We start from the raw sequence: 13400 nt of genomic DNA on the forward strand, positions 1-13400 counted from the left end.
TGCTTTGATCATATTGATTGTGTGCAGTGTCCGTGACTTCCACGTCGACACCGGAGGAGCGTGGCATGCGCTTCGGGCACCGTCCCTAGGGTCTTGAATGCCCTTCCTCATCGGCACTGTGCCAATGGGGTGCTTCTTTTCTTGTGCTCGGAGCTCTAAAGCGTGGATCGGTCTCGGTGGCTTCTGGTCGGTCCTCTTTTGTGGTGTTCTTCCGGGCTGCTTTGGCAGCTCTGCTCTCTAGCCATCCGTTTTCTCAGACAGGGACTTCTTCCCCGCATCCTGACATCCTTAGGTCTTGATGCCAGGCTTCTGGCGCATCCATCATCTTGGTTTTGACAGTACCATCTTGTAATGGGCTGTTACTTTTGCCTCTTCTTCTTTGGGGCTGTCATAGAGCCTCCTTACTTCATGGTTTTGGGCGCTGTAGGTCAATTTGCCGGATGGCATCTCCCGTCTGGGGGTCATCATTCTTGCTGAGAGTTTTCTCTTTGAATCGCCTTGTTGGTAGTGTTCTGTGTTGCGTGTGTTTGTGCATGGGTGTGTTTGGCTTGGAGCTGCTTTGCCCGGGGCTGTAGAGTCGGGGGTAGGTGGAACAGCGATAAGAATCTATGGGTGAAACGTTGATGTGCCTAGACTGTTTAGGCGAGGGTTGTACAGTAATCTCAGCTCGAGTAGCCATTGGCGGGCTGTGTGGACAGCCATGCTGATAGTGTTTTACGGAGACGATTGGAGCCGTGTGGCAGGGGCTGTTGAGGGGTAGTGAAGCGGATTTGACTCTCTAAGGTGTTAAGTCTTGCATGTGATGGGCTTAAAGTTTGGGCCCTTTTTTTTTTTTTTTATTTCCCCTAAGATCCAGGCTCTAGTTGGACTCCAGATAGTCTTCGTAGATGGAATCAAGACCTCTGGAATTGTTAAGCTCTTGCTCTGCATCTTGGTGACTCATTCAATATGTCTTTTTTTCAGATGCGGAGGGACAAGCTGCATGCCACAGAGCGACGGAGGAGGGGAGCAGAGCAGCATAAGAAGGTGGTTTCGTGAGTGGAATCGGAGGGAAGATGCGGTCGGTGGCTCTGTGACTAGGTGATGGAGTTCTATTTTTCTTTTATTTTGAAGGTATGAAGGAAGGAGCGAAGCGGGCTATCAGCACCGGAGGTGTCTCGGCAAGGTGAGCCATGATTACTGGGTTAAAGGAACTGTTCCTTTGGAGGCGTTGTATTGTTGGCAAAGTTGGAAGCATCCCTTGTTGTTTGTTTTTTGCAGGTGGTACGTGTGCCTTGACGTGGCAAGCTCTTGATGACAGAGTGGGGTGGTTGAGCGGCCAAGGTAAAGGAGAGGGAGTTGGGAATCGGTCTGGGCAGGCTGAGGTTTCAGGCGGCCTCTCAGCATGCATCTTCTGCTTTGGTTTTTTGGAGGTGGTGCACGCAGCCTCGGAGGGGCGAAGTCGCAGGCCGATGAGCAGTCTGAGAAGGTGAGGTGGTTGTGGGCTGAGCCAGTGTTGAATATCGAAGTATTAGGTGGTTGCTCGGTTAAGCGTTTACCTTCTGTTTTGCAGGCGCTGTGCGGGCCACCTTTGGAATGGGATGAGCGTTCAAGGTGAGCTGTGGATTAGGGAGGAGGAGAATGGGCCTGGTGAGTCTCACGACTGCTGTGTTAATTTTGTGTGTCTTGCTACCTTAGGTACCATGAGTGATGATGGCCGCGGGGTCTGACTCTGGAATGAGCAGGTAAGCGTAACGCTGTGGTGTGTGTGATTAAGTGGGGGGTTGGGAAAGCAGGAAAGTAGTTGGTGTTGGCTGATGGGTTACTTACTGCCTCTTCTGATTTTGTTGCCTTTTCTTTTTGTCTTCACTGCAGATGATGAAGAGGAACCTGGCGACTGCCGGATCGTCCCAGTTGGCCCATGTGATTTTTGTGGAGGATGGATTCGTACCCCTGGGCCTCTGAAAGTTAAGTTGAGGGATCCGGGCTGGGGAGAGGTTGGGAGGAAGGGACGAAGCTGGGAATTGCCAGGAGGGGTTTTAAAGTGAGAGTAGGAGGGCAGGGCTGTCCAGGAGCAGTCCTGTGTGGGCAGATGAAGGGAGCGGGTTGCTTTTCAGCATGAGACCAGCGTGTGCCAGGCAGGTCAGTTCCAGCCTGTGTCTGTGGTGGTGTGTAGTTTGTGTAGTCTGTCTTCTGTGCTTAGACCTTCCTCGGGTCTCAATGCCATCATCAGTCTTTGTGCCGGAGGAGCGTGGCATGCGCTTTGGGCACCGTCCCTAGGGTCTTGAATGCCCTTACTCATCGGCACTGTGCTAGTCGGGTGCTTCTTTTCTTGCGTTTGGAGCTCTAAAGCGTGGATTGGTGTCGGAAGGTTCCTGCTGGTTCTCTTTTGCAGCACTCTTGCGGGCTGCTTTGGCAGCTCTGCTCTCTAGCTGTGTCTTGTCTTGGACTGGAGTTCTTCCCTGCACCTTGATGTTCCTAGGTCTTGATGACAGGCTTCTTACGCATCCATCATCTTGGTTTTGACAGTACCATCTTGTAACGGGCCGTTACTTTTGCCTCTTCTTCTTTGGGGCTGTCGTAGAGCCTCCTTGCTTCGTGGTTTTGGGCACTGTAGGTCAATTTGCTGGATGGCACCTCCTGTCCGGGGGTCATTCTTCTTGCTGAGAGTTTTCTCTCTCTTTGAATTGCCTTGTTGGTAGTGTTCTGTGTTGTGTGTGTGTTTGTGCACGGGTGTGTTTGGCTTGGAGCTGCTCTGCCCGGGGATGTAGAGTCAGGGGTAGGTGGAACAGCGGTGAGAGTCTATGGGTGAAATGTTGATATGTCTAGATTGCTAGCATTGACAGTTAAAAGATTTTTGAGTCATTGCACGTCAGTAGGGGAGTGGATTGCAAGTAGATTGTGATGTAGAATATAGTAAGGCAGTAATTGGGCGTGGGTGTTAATATTGTTTATGTGGACACTTTGTGGTAAGCTTCTAGAAATGGTTAAGGCATTGAGATTTTTGTTTTTGGAATCGGTGGGAAGCAGGTGTTTGGAGCTGTGGAGGACTTTTTTTATGCCGAGGGTGAAGTGCGTGTTCAAGAGTTTTGTGTGTTGGTTTGGCAGGTGATCATGGGGCACGAGGCATTTGAAGGAACCTCGCCTTTAGGCGATGTGGCTGCTACGGAGGTTGGACTGTGACAAGTGCCACTATGAAAGCTAAGTATCTGGTTGAAAATCTGTATAGGGTGCAGATGGTGTGTGTTGAAGCGTTGCTGTAATGGAAGGGCAGTTTGTGGGGAGCTTGGAAGGAGGTTGGGCTGGGGCCGGAGGTTTTGCAGGCAGGGTGATTTTTGAAGTCCTCGGTGCTGCGAGTATGGGGCGATGGCCCCTTGACACCCTTTGGCTGCGCGATGGGTTAGTTGAGAGTGAGGGCTCGTGTGCGTGTAATCTGAAGGAGTGATGTGTTGTGAATGTGTGTAACATTGTGGGGTTATGTGGTTTAGCTTTTTTAGTGGTTTCTTGCAGGGTGGATGTAGAGATGTTTGTTAGGCAATTAGGAAATAAAATACAATTAGAATAAAAAATCCCCAGCCAGGGGATTTCCCCCCCCCCCCCCAGCTGCGTGGTTTTTTTTCCCCCCCTGGTCCTGGCCGCTCTGTGAGGTGATGTTCATGGCCAGTGTTCGGACGGGGGTCAGGCTTGGGCCAGGGTTCTGGCAGGCAGGGCGATTTTTGAGACCCCTGGTGCCGCAGGCACAGGGCCATGGTCCCTTGAGAATGGCAGGCAGTTGGATGGATGAGTTGAGAGCGAGGGCCGGTGTGCATGCGATGTCAATGCGTAGTGTGTTGTGAATGTGTGTAATCTTGTAGGGTTATGTGTTTTGACTTTTTAATGGTTTTTTTTCCTTTTAGGTTGTACAGGTGAGATGTTTTCCAGGGAATTAGAATTGAAAAAAACAAAACAATTAGAATAAAAAAAACCCTAGCTGGGGAATTCTGCCCCCTCCCCCCCCAGCCAGGTTTTTTTTTTTTTCTTTCTTCCCCCAGTCCCAGCTGCTCTGTGAGGCGATGTTCATTGCCAATGTTCGAATGGGGGTCAGGCTTGGGCCGGGGTTTCACAGGCAGGGTGATTTTTTTCAAGGCTCCCGGGAATGGCATTCCCATGGAGCGCTGCCCTGGAACATGGTAATTGCCGGTCAGCACAGGGAAATATGTTGTTTGGTGGATGGTCTTTGGAAGACAGTTGAGGACTTTGCGGGTGAAGGGTGGGGGGAATTGGACTAGATGGTCAGCATGGAGTAGGCCAGGGTTGTGAAGTGCATGAGTGTAACTGTATTTTTCTGTGGTGGGTTTGTAAAATATTTGGGTGCTCTTTGTGGTTTGTGATGTAATGCTACTTTTTGATTTCTGTTTTTGTGCCGAGGTGTGGAAGCGGCCAGTCTGTCAAGATGAGCGGAGCTCACTCGTTTTCTGCCCGGGAACGGGGATCGTGCAGGTAATGTCGCCTCAGGGAGTAAAACTTCTGGACGTGCAGCGACGGATGTAATGGGAGCGAGGAATGTGGAAAAGAGCATGCCGTAGAGAATTGCAGGTCCTAAATAGTGGCATCTCTTCTGAAGGTAATGCTAAATGTTTGGAGTTTAAATGTATTTGTAAAAATAATGCTTAAAAGAGGAATAAAACTAATAGTGTCAAATATTTGAGCAGTGAGGCCATAAGTGTGTTCTATATATTGTAGAAAAAGTACATTGTAGAATTGGACTGTAACTACTGACATAGCTGAATGTATGTGGAATCAGTAATGGACCAAATGAAGCAAAAAAAAAAAAAAAAAAGAAAAAAAAAAGACAGGTACTGAGGTCTCCTTGTGAGAATCACCGTACTAATGGCAATCACAAAGGCAAGTGTAGAGCGAAGCATGCGCGTTTAGTGCCCGTAGGTAAACTTAGGTGTTGAAGTAAGTGAAAGTGTCTGTTAGAATTAGGTATCGAAGGGAGAGTTGTAGATAATTCGAGGTAAATGTAGCTGCTGCTGGGTTAATAGAAAGGGGTTGTGTTACTGGCTCTAGTAATTGCACGAGTTTGAAATGGGCTCTGTAGCTCCATCACTCTGAAATGGGCTCGGCCAGCGGTGCGCCGCCCAAATGGGCTCGGCCAGCGGTGCGCCGCCCAAATGGGCTCGGCCAGCGGTGCGCCGCCCAAATGGGCTCGGCCAGCGGTGCGCCGCCCAAATGGGCTCGGCCAGCGGTGCGCCGCCCAAATGGGCTCGGCCAGCGGTGCGCCGCCCAAATGGGCTCGGCCAGCGGTGCGCCGCCCAAATGGGCTCGGCCAGCGGTGCGCCGCCCAAATGGGCTCGGCCAGCGGTGCGCCGCCCAAATGGGCTCGGCCAGCGGTGCGCCGCCCAAATGGGCTCGGCCAATGTGTTACTTTTCTTAAAGGGGCTGAGGTACTGTGTAACTCTGAAATGGGCTTGATTACTGGATAATATGTGCATAATATGTGGGGTTTTTTTTATTCTGTATCTCACTGTCCCTGTTGTTCTTCCTGTTCTTCTCTTTCTCTGACCCTTTGTGGTGCTCCCTACTCTTTTTATTCATGTCTTCTCTCTCTCCCCCCCCCCGCCGTGTGTTTCTCACAGTCTCTCTCTGTCTCTTGTTATTATTCTCATCTGTCGCTCTCTCTTACTTTGTGTCGCATCGTATCATGTTGTATCTGTTCCTCCTGCTTTTTTCTCCATCTGTCCAGATCCCTGTCCCTTTTTTCTTTGATTGCTGGCCCTCTGCCCTGCTTCCTCTTGCTCTCTTTTCTGTATTTCTCTCTGCTCCATTCCCTCTTCCATCCTTTCTAACTGTATCTCCCTCTCCAGCTAGCTGTTCCTTCTCTCTTCTCTCTTCCTCCATTTCTCTCTTACAGCCTGTCACAGTTGTCTGTTACTCCAGTGCTGTCCTGCTCTGTCCCTTTTTTCCTCACTCTCATTCTGTCATGCTCCCTGTGTCTTTTTTGAACTCCTCCATCTCTGTCCTGCAGTCTATCACTATTTTTTCCTCTTCCATTCCTTTGTCCTTCTTCCAGTCTTTGTGTCTCTCTCCCTTTGTTCTCCCTCCCTTCCTTTTTTCTTTTCTTGCTACATCTCTGTTCTGCTCCCTAGAATAGAATCAAATCGCATTGAATCAAATCATGAAATTTAGAAAGGACCTCTAAGATCATTAAGTCCAACCATCAACCCAACACCACTGTGCCTACTAAATCATGTCCCAAAGTGCCACATCTATGTGTGTTTTGAACACCTCCAGGGATGGTGACTCCATCACTACCCGGGGCAACATGTTCCAATGCCTGACAACCCTCTCAGTAAAGAAATCTTTTCTGAGATCCAAACTGAACCTCCCCTGGTGCAACTTCAGGCCATTTTCTCTCATCCTATCTCTAGTTACTTGGTAGAAGAGACCAGTACCCACCTCGTTACAATCTCCTTTCAGGTAGTTGTAGAGAGCGATAAGGTCTCCCCCTCAGCCTCCTTTTCTCCAGACTAAACCACCCCAATTCCCTCAGCCGTTCCTTATCAGACTTATGCTCCAGGCCCCTCACCAACTCGGTTGCCCTTCTCCAGACACGTTCCAGCAACTCAATGTCTTTCCCGTAGCGAGGGGCCCAAAACTGAACGCAGTACTCGAGGTGTGGCCTCACCAGTGCCGAATACAGGGGAACAATTACCTCCCTGCTCCTGCAGGCCAGGATGCCATTGGCCTTCCTGGGCACACTGCTGGCTCATATTCAGCCGGCTGCCAACCAGCACCCCCAGGTCTTTCTCTGCCGGGCAGCTTTCCAGCCACTCTTCCCCAAGCCCACAGCGCTGCACGGGGTCGCCGCGACTGAAGCGCAGGACCTGGCACTCGGCCTCCTTGAACTTCACACAGTTGGCCTCGGTCCATCGACCCAGCCTGTCCGGATATCTCTGTAGAGCCTCCCTACCCTCAGGGAGATCGACCCTGTGTCCCAACTTGGTGTCGTCTGCAAACTCGCCGAGGGGGCACTCGATCTCCTCGTCCCAATCGTCAATAAAGATGTTAAGCAGAACCGAGCCCTGGGGAACACCACTAGCGACCTGCCGCCAACCGGATTTAACCCCATTCACCACAACCCTCTGGGCTCGTCCATCCAGCCAGTTTTTCACCCAGCAAAGAGTACACTTGTCTAAGCCAGGAGATGACAGCTTCTCAAGGAGTATGCCATGAGAGACACTATCAAAGGCCTTGCTGAAGTCAAGGTAGGTAACAGCCACAGCCTTTCCCTCATCCACCACACGGGTCACCTGGTCATAGAAGGAGATCAGGCTGGTCAAGCAGAACTTGCCTTTCGTAAACCCGCGCTGACCGGGCCCAATCCCCTGCTTGTCCCGGACTTGCCACGTGAGCGCTCTCAAGACAAACCGTTCCATAATCTTCCCCGGTACCGAGGTCAGGCTGACAGGCCCATAGTTCCCCGGATCCTCCCTCCGAACCCTTCTCGTAAATGGGCATCACGTTGGCAAGCCTCCAGTCCTTTGGGACCTCCCCTGTTGACCAGGATCTCAGATAGATGATGCAGACCAGCTTGGGAAGTACCTCTGCCAGTTCCCTCAGTACTCTTAGATGGATTCCATCTGGGCCCATAGATTTGTGAGCATCCAGATAGCATAGCAGGTCACTATTTCCTCCTGGATTAAGGGCAGGGGAGGGGTATATTCTACTCTTCATCCTCACCTTCCAGCCCAGGAGGCAGAGTACCCTGAGGATAACTGGTCTCCCTATTAAAGGCTGAGGCAAAGAAGGCATTAAGTACCTCAGCCTTTTCCTCATCTCTGGTGGCAATGTTCCCTTCCGCATCCATTAAAGGGTACATATTCTCCTTGGGATTCTTTTTACCGTTAACGTATTTGTAAAAACTTTTTTTGTAGTCTCTTACGACAGTGGACAGATTTAGTTCTAGCTGAGCTTTTGTCTTTCTAATTTCCTTTCTCTATGACCTAACAAGATCCCTGTACTCCTCCCACGTGGCTCGCCCCTTCTTCCAGAGATGATAAACTCTCCTTTTTTTCCTGACTCCTAGCAAAAGCTCCCCGTTCAGCCAGGCCGGTCGTTTGCCTCAGCGATTCGACTTGCGGCATGGGGGAATAGCCTGGTCCTGAGCTGTTAAGATTTCCTTCTTAAAGAACGTCCGTCCCTCCTGGACCCCTTTGCCCTTCAGGACCGTCTCCCAAGGGACTCTCTCAACCAGTGCCTCAAAGAGGCCAAAGTTTGCCCTCCGGAAGTCCAGAGCGGTGGTTTTGCTAACCCCCTTCCTTGCCTCACCAAGAATTGAGAATTCTATCATTTCACGGTCGCTAAGCCCAAGACGGTCTCCGACCATCACACCTCCCACCAGTCCTTTCCTGTTCGTAAACAATAGATCTAGCAAGGCTCCTCCCCTGGTGGGCTCACCTACCGCCTGTGTCGGGAAGTTATCTTCCACACACTCCAGGAACCTCCTAGACTGTTTACTCTCTGCTGTGGCATATTTCCCGCAGGCGTCTGGAAAGTTGAAGTCCCCCATGAGAACAAGGGCACACGCTGCTAAGACTACTGCCAGCCGCTTGTAGAACGATTCATCTGTCTCTTCAACCCGTTCGGGCGGTCTATAACAGACTCCCAGTACAATATCTGCCTTATCGGCCTTCCCTCTCATCCTCACCCATAAGCACTCCACCTTGTCGTCACACTCGTGTAGCTCTGTACAGTCCAAACCCTGCCTAACATAGAGAGCCACCCCACCCCCTCTTCTACCTTGCTTATCCCTTCTGAAGAGCTTTTAGCACTCCGGTCACAGGAGTCATCCCACTGTGTTTCCATGATGGCGACTAAGTCATATCTATCCTGCTGCACGATGGCTTCCAGCTCCTCCTGTTTTTTTAGTGGTCTGTTGCAGGGTGGATGTAGAGATGTTTGTTAGGCAATTAAGAAAAAATAAAATACAATTAGAATAAAAAAACCCCAGCTGGGTGGTTTTTTTTTTTTTTTTTTTTTTCCCTGGTCCCGGCTGCTCTGCGAGGCGGTGGTCATGGCCAGTGTTCAGACGGGGGTCAGGCTCGGGCCGGGGTTTTGGCAGGTGGGGGGGGGTTTCAAGGCTCCTGGGAACGGCGGTCCAGTGGAGCGCTCCCCTGGAACATGGTACTTGCCACTCAGCGCAGGGAATTATGTTGGTCAGCGGATGGTCTTTGGAAGACAGTTGAGGATTTTGCGGGCGAAGGGTGGGGCGAGTTGGACTAGATGGCCAGCATTGAGTAGGCCAGGGTTGTAAAGTGGGTGAGTATAACTTTATTATTCTATGGTGTGTTTGTAAAATATTGAGGTGATCTAATGTTATTTATAATTGTTATGTCTAAGTGTGGAAACGGACAGTGTGTGAAGAGGAGTGGAGCTCACTTGTTTTCTGCTTTAGAACAGGGATCGTGGAGGTAACGTCACCTCGGGCAGTAAAACTTCTGAACGGGCAGTGACGGACATAATGGCAGTGAGGAATGTGGACAAGACTGTTATGGTGGAAAATGCTCTATAAAACGTTGAAATTAAATAAAATAAAAAGTAATAGAATATGGCATTGCTGCTGAGTGTACGTAAAGAAGATTTTACGTAAAAAAAAAAAAAATACTATCACAGCAGACGTCATTTCAAAGTGTATCTTTTGAAGTTGCAATTGTAAAAAGGTATTGCAAAACTTTGAAGTTGGTATTGTAAAACTTAAATTTAAAAAAAACCCGCACTAGCCGCTGGCTCATAGCTCTTTACTCCCAGAGACTAAGGTAAAGTTAAAAAATTTACTCCCAGGGCAGAAACCATTTTCAACTGCAACATTGCAGTAGAGCAGTGCTTTAACTTTAAAATGTGCAGTACTGCTGTGCTTAACTCAGTCAAAGGCAAGGGCTCGGAAGTCAAAGGTCATGGGGCTCAGAGGCCATAGGCCACCAGGCCCAGGGGTCAAAGTTCACCACAGCCAGGGGCTCAAAGATCATGGGCTCAGGGGTCTAAAGTCGCTAGGGTTAAAGGTCACCGGGTGAAAGCTCATGGGGTCAGGGGTCAAAAGTCACTGGGGTCAAGGTCACCGGGATCAGGGAGTCAAAAGCTCAAAGGTCATGGGTTGGGGTCAAAGGTCACCGAGTCAGGGGTCACGGGGGTCTGGGGTGAAATGTTGCCGGGGGCAGGGGTCAAATGTCAAGAGTCACTGGGTCAGGGTAAAAGCTCATGGGGTCAAAGATCAAAGACCACGGGGTTACAGTCAAAGGTCACTGGGGTCAGGGGTCAAAAGCTCAAAGGTTCAAGGGTCAAGCTTAAAGGTCACAGGTCACCAAGTCAGGGTCAAAGCACATGGGGGTCGGGGTCTGGGGTCAAAGGTGGCTGGGTAAGGGGTCACGGTGTGAAGGAGTCAGGGGTCAAAGGTCATGGGGTTAAAAGGTCAAAGGTCACAGACATCAGAGGGCAAGGGTCACGGGGTCAAAGGTCACGGTGTCAGGGATCAAAGGTCGACAGGTCAGGGGTCACCAGATCAGGAGTCAAATGTCACCAGGTCGGGGGGTAAAGGTCACAGGGTCAGGGGTCAAAGGTTGCAGTGTGGTCAAAAGGTCAAAGGTCACCGGGTTGGGGGTCAAAGGTCATGGGGCCAAGGTGAAAGGTCACCAGGCCAAACGTCATTGGGGGTCAAAGATCACCGGGTAGGTGTCAAAGGGCACCAGGATAGGGGTCAAAGGCCTTTGGGGTCAAAAGCTCAAAGGTTACCGCATCAGAGGGTCAAAAGGTTAAGTGCCAGGGTCAAAGGCCACCGACAAGAAGTCAGAGAGTCACTGGGCCAGGGGTCAGTGGTCACAGGGTGAAAAGGGCCATTGGGTCAAAGGTCACAGCATGGGTTTGTAGCCTCAAAGGTCACGGTGTCAGGGATCACAGTGTCATGGCTCAGGGGTCAACTTCCCCAGTTGATATACTGGCTGGGACATCATATGGTATGGAATACCCCTTTGGCTCGTTTGGCTCAGCTGTCTGCACTCCCAGCCTCTACTGCCAGGGCACTACGAGAAGCTGAAACATCCTTGACTTAGTATGAACACTGCCTAGCAACAACTAAATCATCAGTCTTTTATCAACATTATGGTCATGTTAAATGCAAACTACAGCACTATACCAGCTACTAGGAAGAAAATTATCTCTATTCCAGCCAAAACCAGGAAATTCCCTCTGCTCTTTACCTCATTTCTTGCCAAAATTTCTACCTATGCCTCCCTCTATCTGGCTCCCTCTTCCTCTTCTTTCTTTCTTCTCACTCTTTCCTTTACTCTGTAGGTTTTAAAATTTTCTTTATACGTACATCTCTCTCCAGCTGCCCAGCCTTATTTTTTAATTTGCGTCCATGTGAATCGTACCCCGTCACTTTTTGAAATTTTTTTTCTATTTCTCCCTCTATCTTCCTCCCTGTCCCTGCTTTTAAATTGTTTCCTGTTTCCTGTACCCCGCTGCTTTCTTGTTTGTTTCTATGTATCCCCCAGTCCATCTGCCTGCCTTTATTTCTTCATGTTTTCCTATCTGTCTTGTACCCTATTGCTTTTTAAGTTTTATTTCTATGGCCCCCTCCATCCAGCTCACTGGTCCTATTTTGGAATCCCTCCCTTGAGCTGGGGAAGGGTCTGCCCAGGCACGCCCACCCGAGGGAGCTGATGAAGGTGAACCGTCCGAGGAGGGAATCCAAGGGGGTCCCGCAGGCAGCCACGTCCAGCAAGGAACAGCCAGCCCCCGTGGCAAGGAAGTATCCCTCTGAGCCATCCCCGACAGAGCGCGCCAGTAGCGCACAGCGCCGGGAGCTCGGTGCCTCTGTCAGCCACATGCACGAGCCACCGGCAAGCCTCACAGGAGAGGAGCGTTGAAGTGCCTGCCGCCAAGGCAGAGAGAAAAGCATCGGGGCGGTGAAGGTCTCCCGCTGGCACCGGGAGCTGCGGAGAGTCACGCATTCTGTCGCGTGCATCCCGCTCCATCTCTGCCACCCTTCCCCAGATCTCTGTTCACCTCCCTGCCTGTCCCTCCTTCTGTCTCTCCTTCCACCGGCCCACCTGCCCGCCTGGCTCCTGAAAACTTGTTACTCTTCTACCAACTCTGCCCTGTACCACTTCATCTATAATTTTTTTTTTTTTCCCTACATTTCCCTCTGTGGCTCCCTATTTTTTACTGCTTTCCCATGTTTCCTGTACCCAGTTGCATTTTAATTTCTCTTTCTACATTTTTCTTAGCAATGGCTTTCAGCTGAGTGGCAGCCATATCGGGGTCTCCTTCTGAGGCCGATGCCCACCACTTCAGTAGCCTTCTCGAGCTGGGAAGGGGGGGCGGGGGCTGCGCCCTACCTGCACGAACTGCCATGCCATGCCCTTTCTGACACACCACGCCCTGCTTGCCACGCTCCCGGTTGCTGGTGCTCCTCAGGGCCATTTAAATCTTCCGCGCTTGCCCCTGGCAATGCCCACGCCGCGTCAGCCTCTCTCGCGAGAGCTGCTGGCTCTGCGCTGTCCCTCTGCTCTTCCCCGGGGCTCCTGGGCCTCGGGAACCTCCCAGTCCGCCTCAATCTAGCGCTTAGCCGCCAACTTACCGTTGCGTCTGCTGGCCTCACCGGCAGGATTTTGCAGGCAAAGGGTGGGGGGAGTTGGACTAGATGGCCAGCATGGAGTAGGCCAGGGTTGTGAAGTGCATGAGTGTAACTGTATTTTTCTGTGGTGGGTTTGTAAAATATTTGGGTGCTCTTTGTAGTTTGTGATGTAATGATACTTTTCGATTTCTGTTTTTGTGCCAAGGCGTGGAAGCGGCCAGTCTGTCAAGATGAGCGGAGCTCACTCGTTTTCTGCCCAGGAACGGGGATCGTGCAGGTAATGTCGCCTCAGGGAGTAAAACTTCTGGACGTGCAGCGATGGATGTAACGGGAGCGAGGAATGTGGAAAAGACCGCTCCGTAGAGAATTGCAGGTACTAAATAGTGGCATTTCTTCTGTTGTGATTTTAATAACTACATTGTTATTGCATTTAACGAGCTAATTTTCTACCTTGTTTAGAGACACACATATCTTTTTCTGTCTACGCCTCAGAAAAATTAAGTTGAACTCCTTACCTGGTCACGTGTAGTACAGGAGCAGGTATTGTCGTTGCCAGTAAGTGTTGCTTTCTCTGTTCAGGGTCTCATTTGCTGTAAATTTAAGGCAGGTGAGAACAGTGCTGCTGCTCCTCCAGCTGACTTTATAACTTCTGGTGGTTTGCCCGTCCCCTTTCCCAGGTGATTGCACTAAGGCTGGTGGGCGGAGGCTCAGGGTATTTGAGCCACAGCCTCTGCTGAGGGAGCTCATTGTGCTCCTGGGTTTCTCTGGTGTTGGTGCTCAGCTCTTCCTTGAGTCCTTTGGAGCT

At 50.6% G+C, this 13400-nt stretch overlaps 1 long non-coding RNA gene across 2 annotated transcripts; it reads left to right on the forward strand.

Moving 5' to 3' along the window:
- Positions 1-258: 258 nt before the first annotated feature.
- On the forward strand, positions 259-1593 carry LOC142028252 (uncharacterized). Of its 2 annotated transcripts, XR_012649493.1 has the most exons (5): positions 259-1026; positions 1114-1165; positions 1261-1323; positions 1413-1468; positions 1553-1593. It is a non-coding gene; the product is annotated as an uncharacterized LOC142028252 (long non-coding RNA). The 2 variants fall into 2 exon arrangements; XR_012649492.1 differs by having other exon boundaries at positions 259-1323.
- Positions 1594-13400: the final 11807 nt, after the last annotated feature.

Source organism: Buteo buteo, unplaced genomic scaffold, assembly GCF_964188355.1.
Source record: "Buteo buteo unplaced genomic scaffold, bButBut1.hap1.1 HAP1_SCAFFOLD_220, whole genome shotgun sequence".
NCBI lineage: Eukaryota > Metazoa > Chordata > Aves > Accipitriformes > Accipitridae > Buteo > Buteo buteo.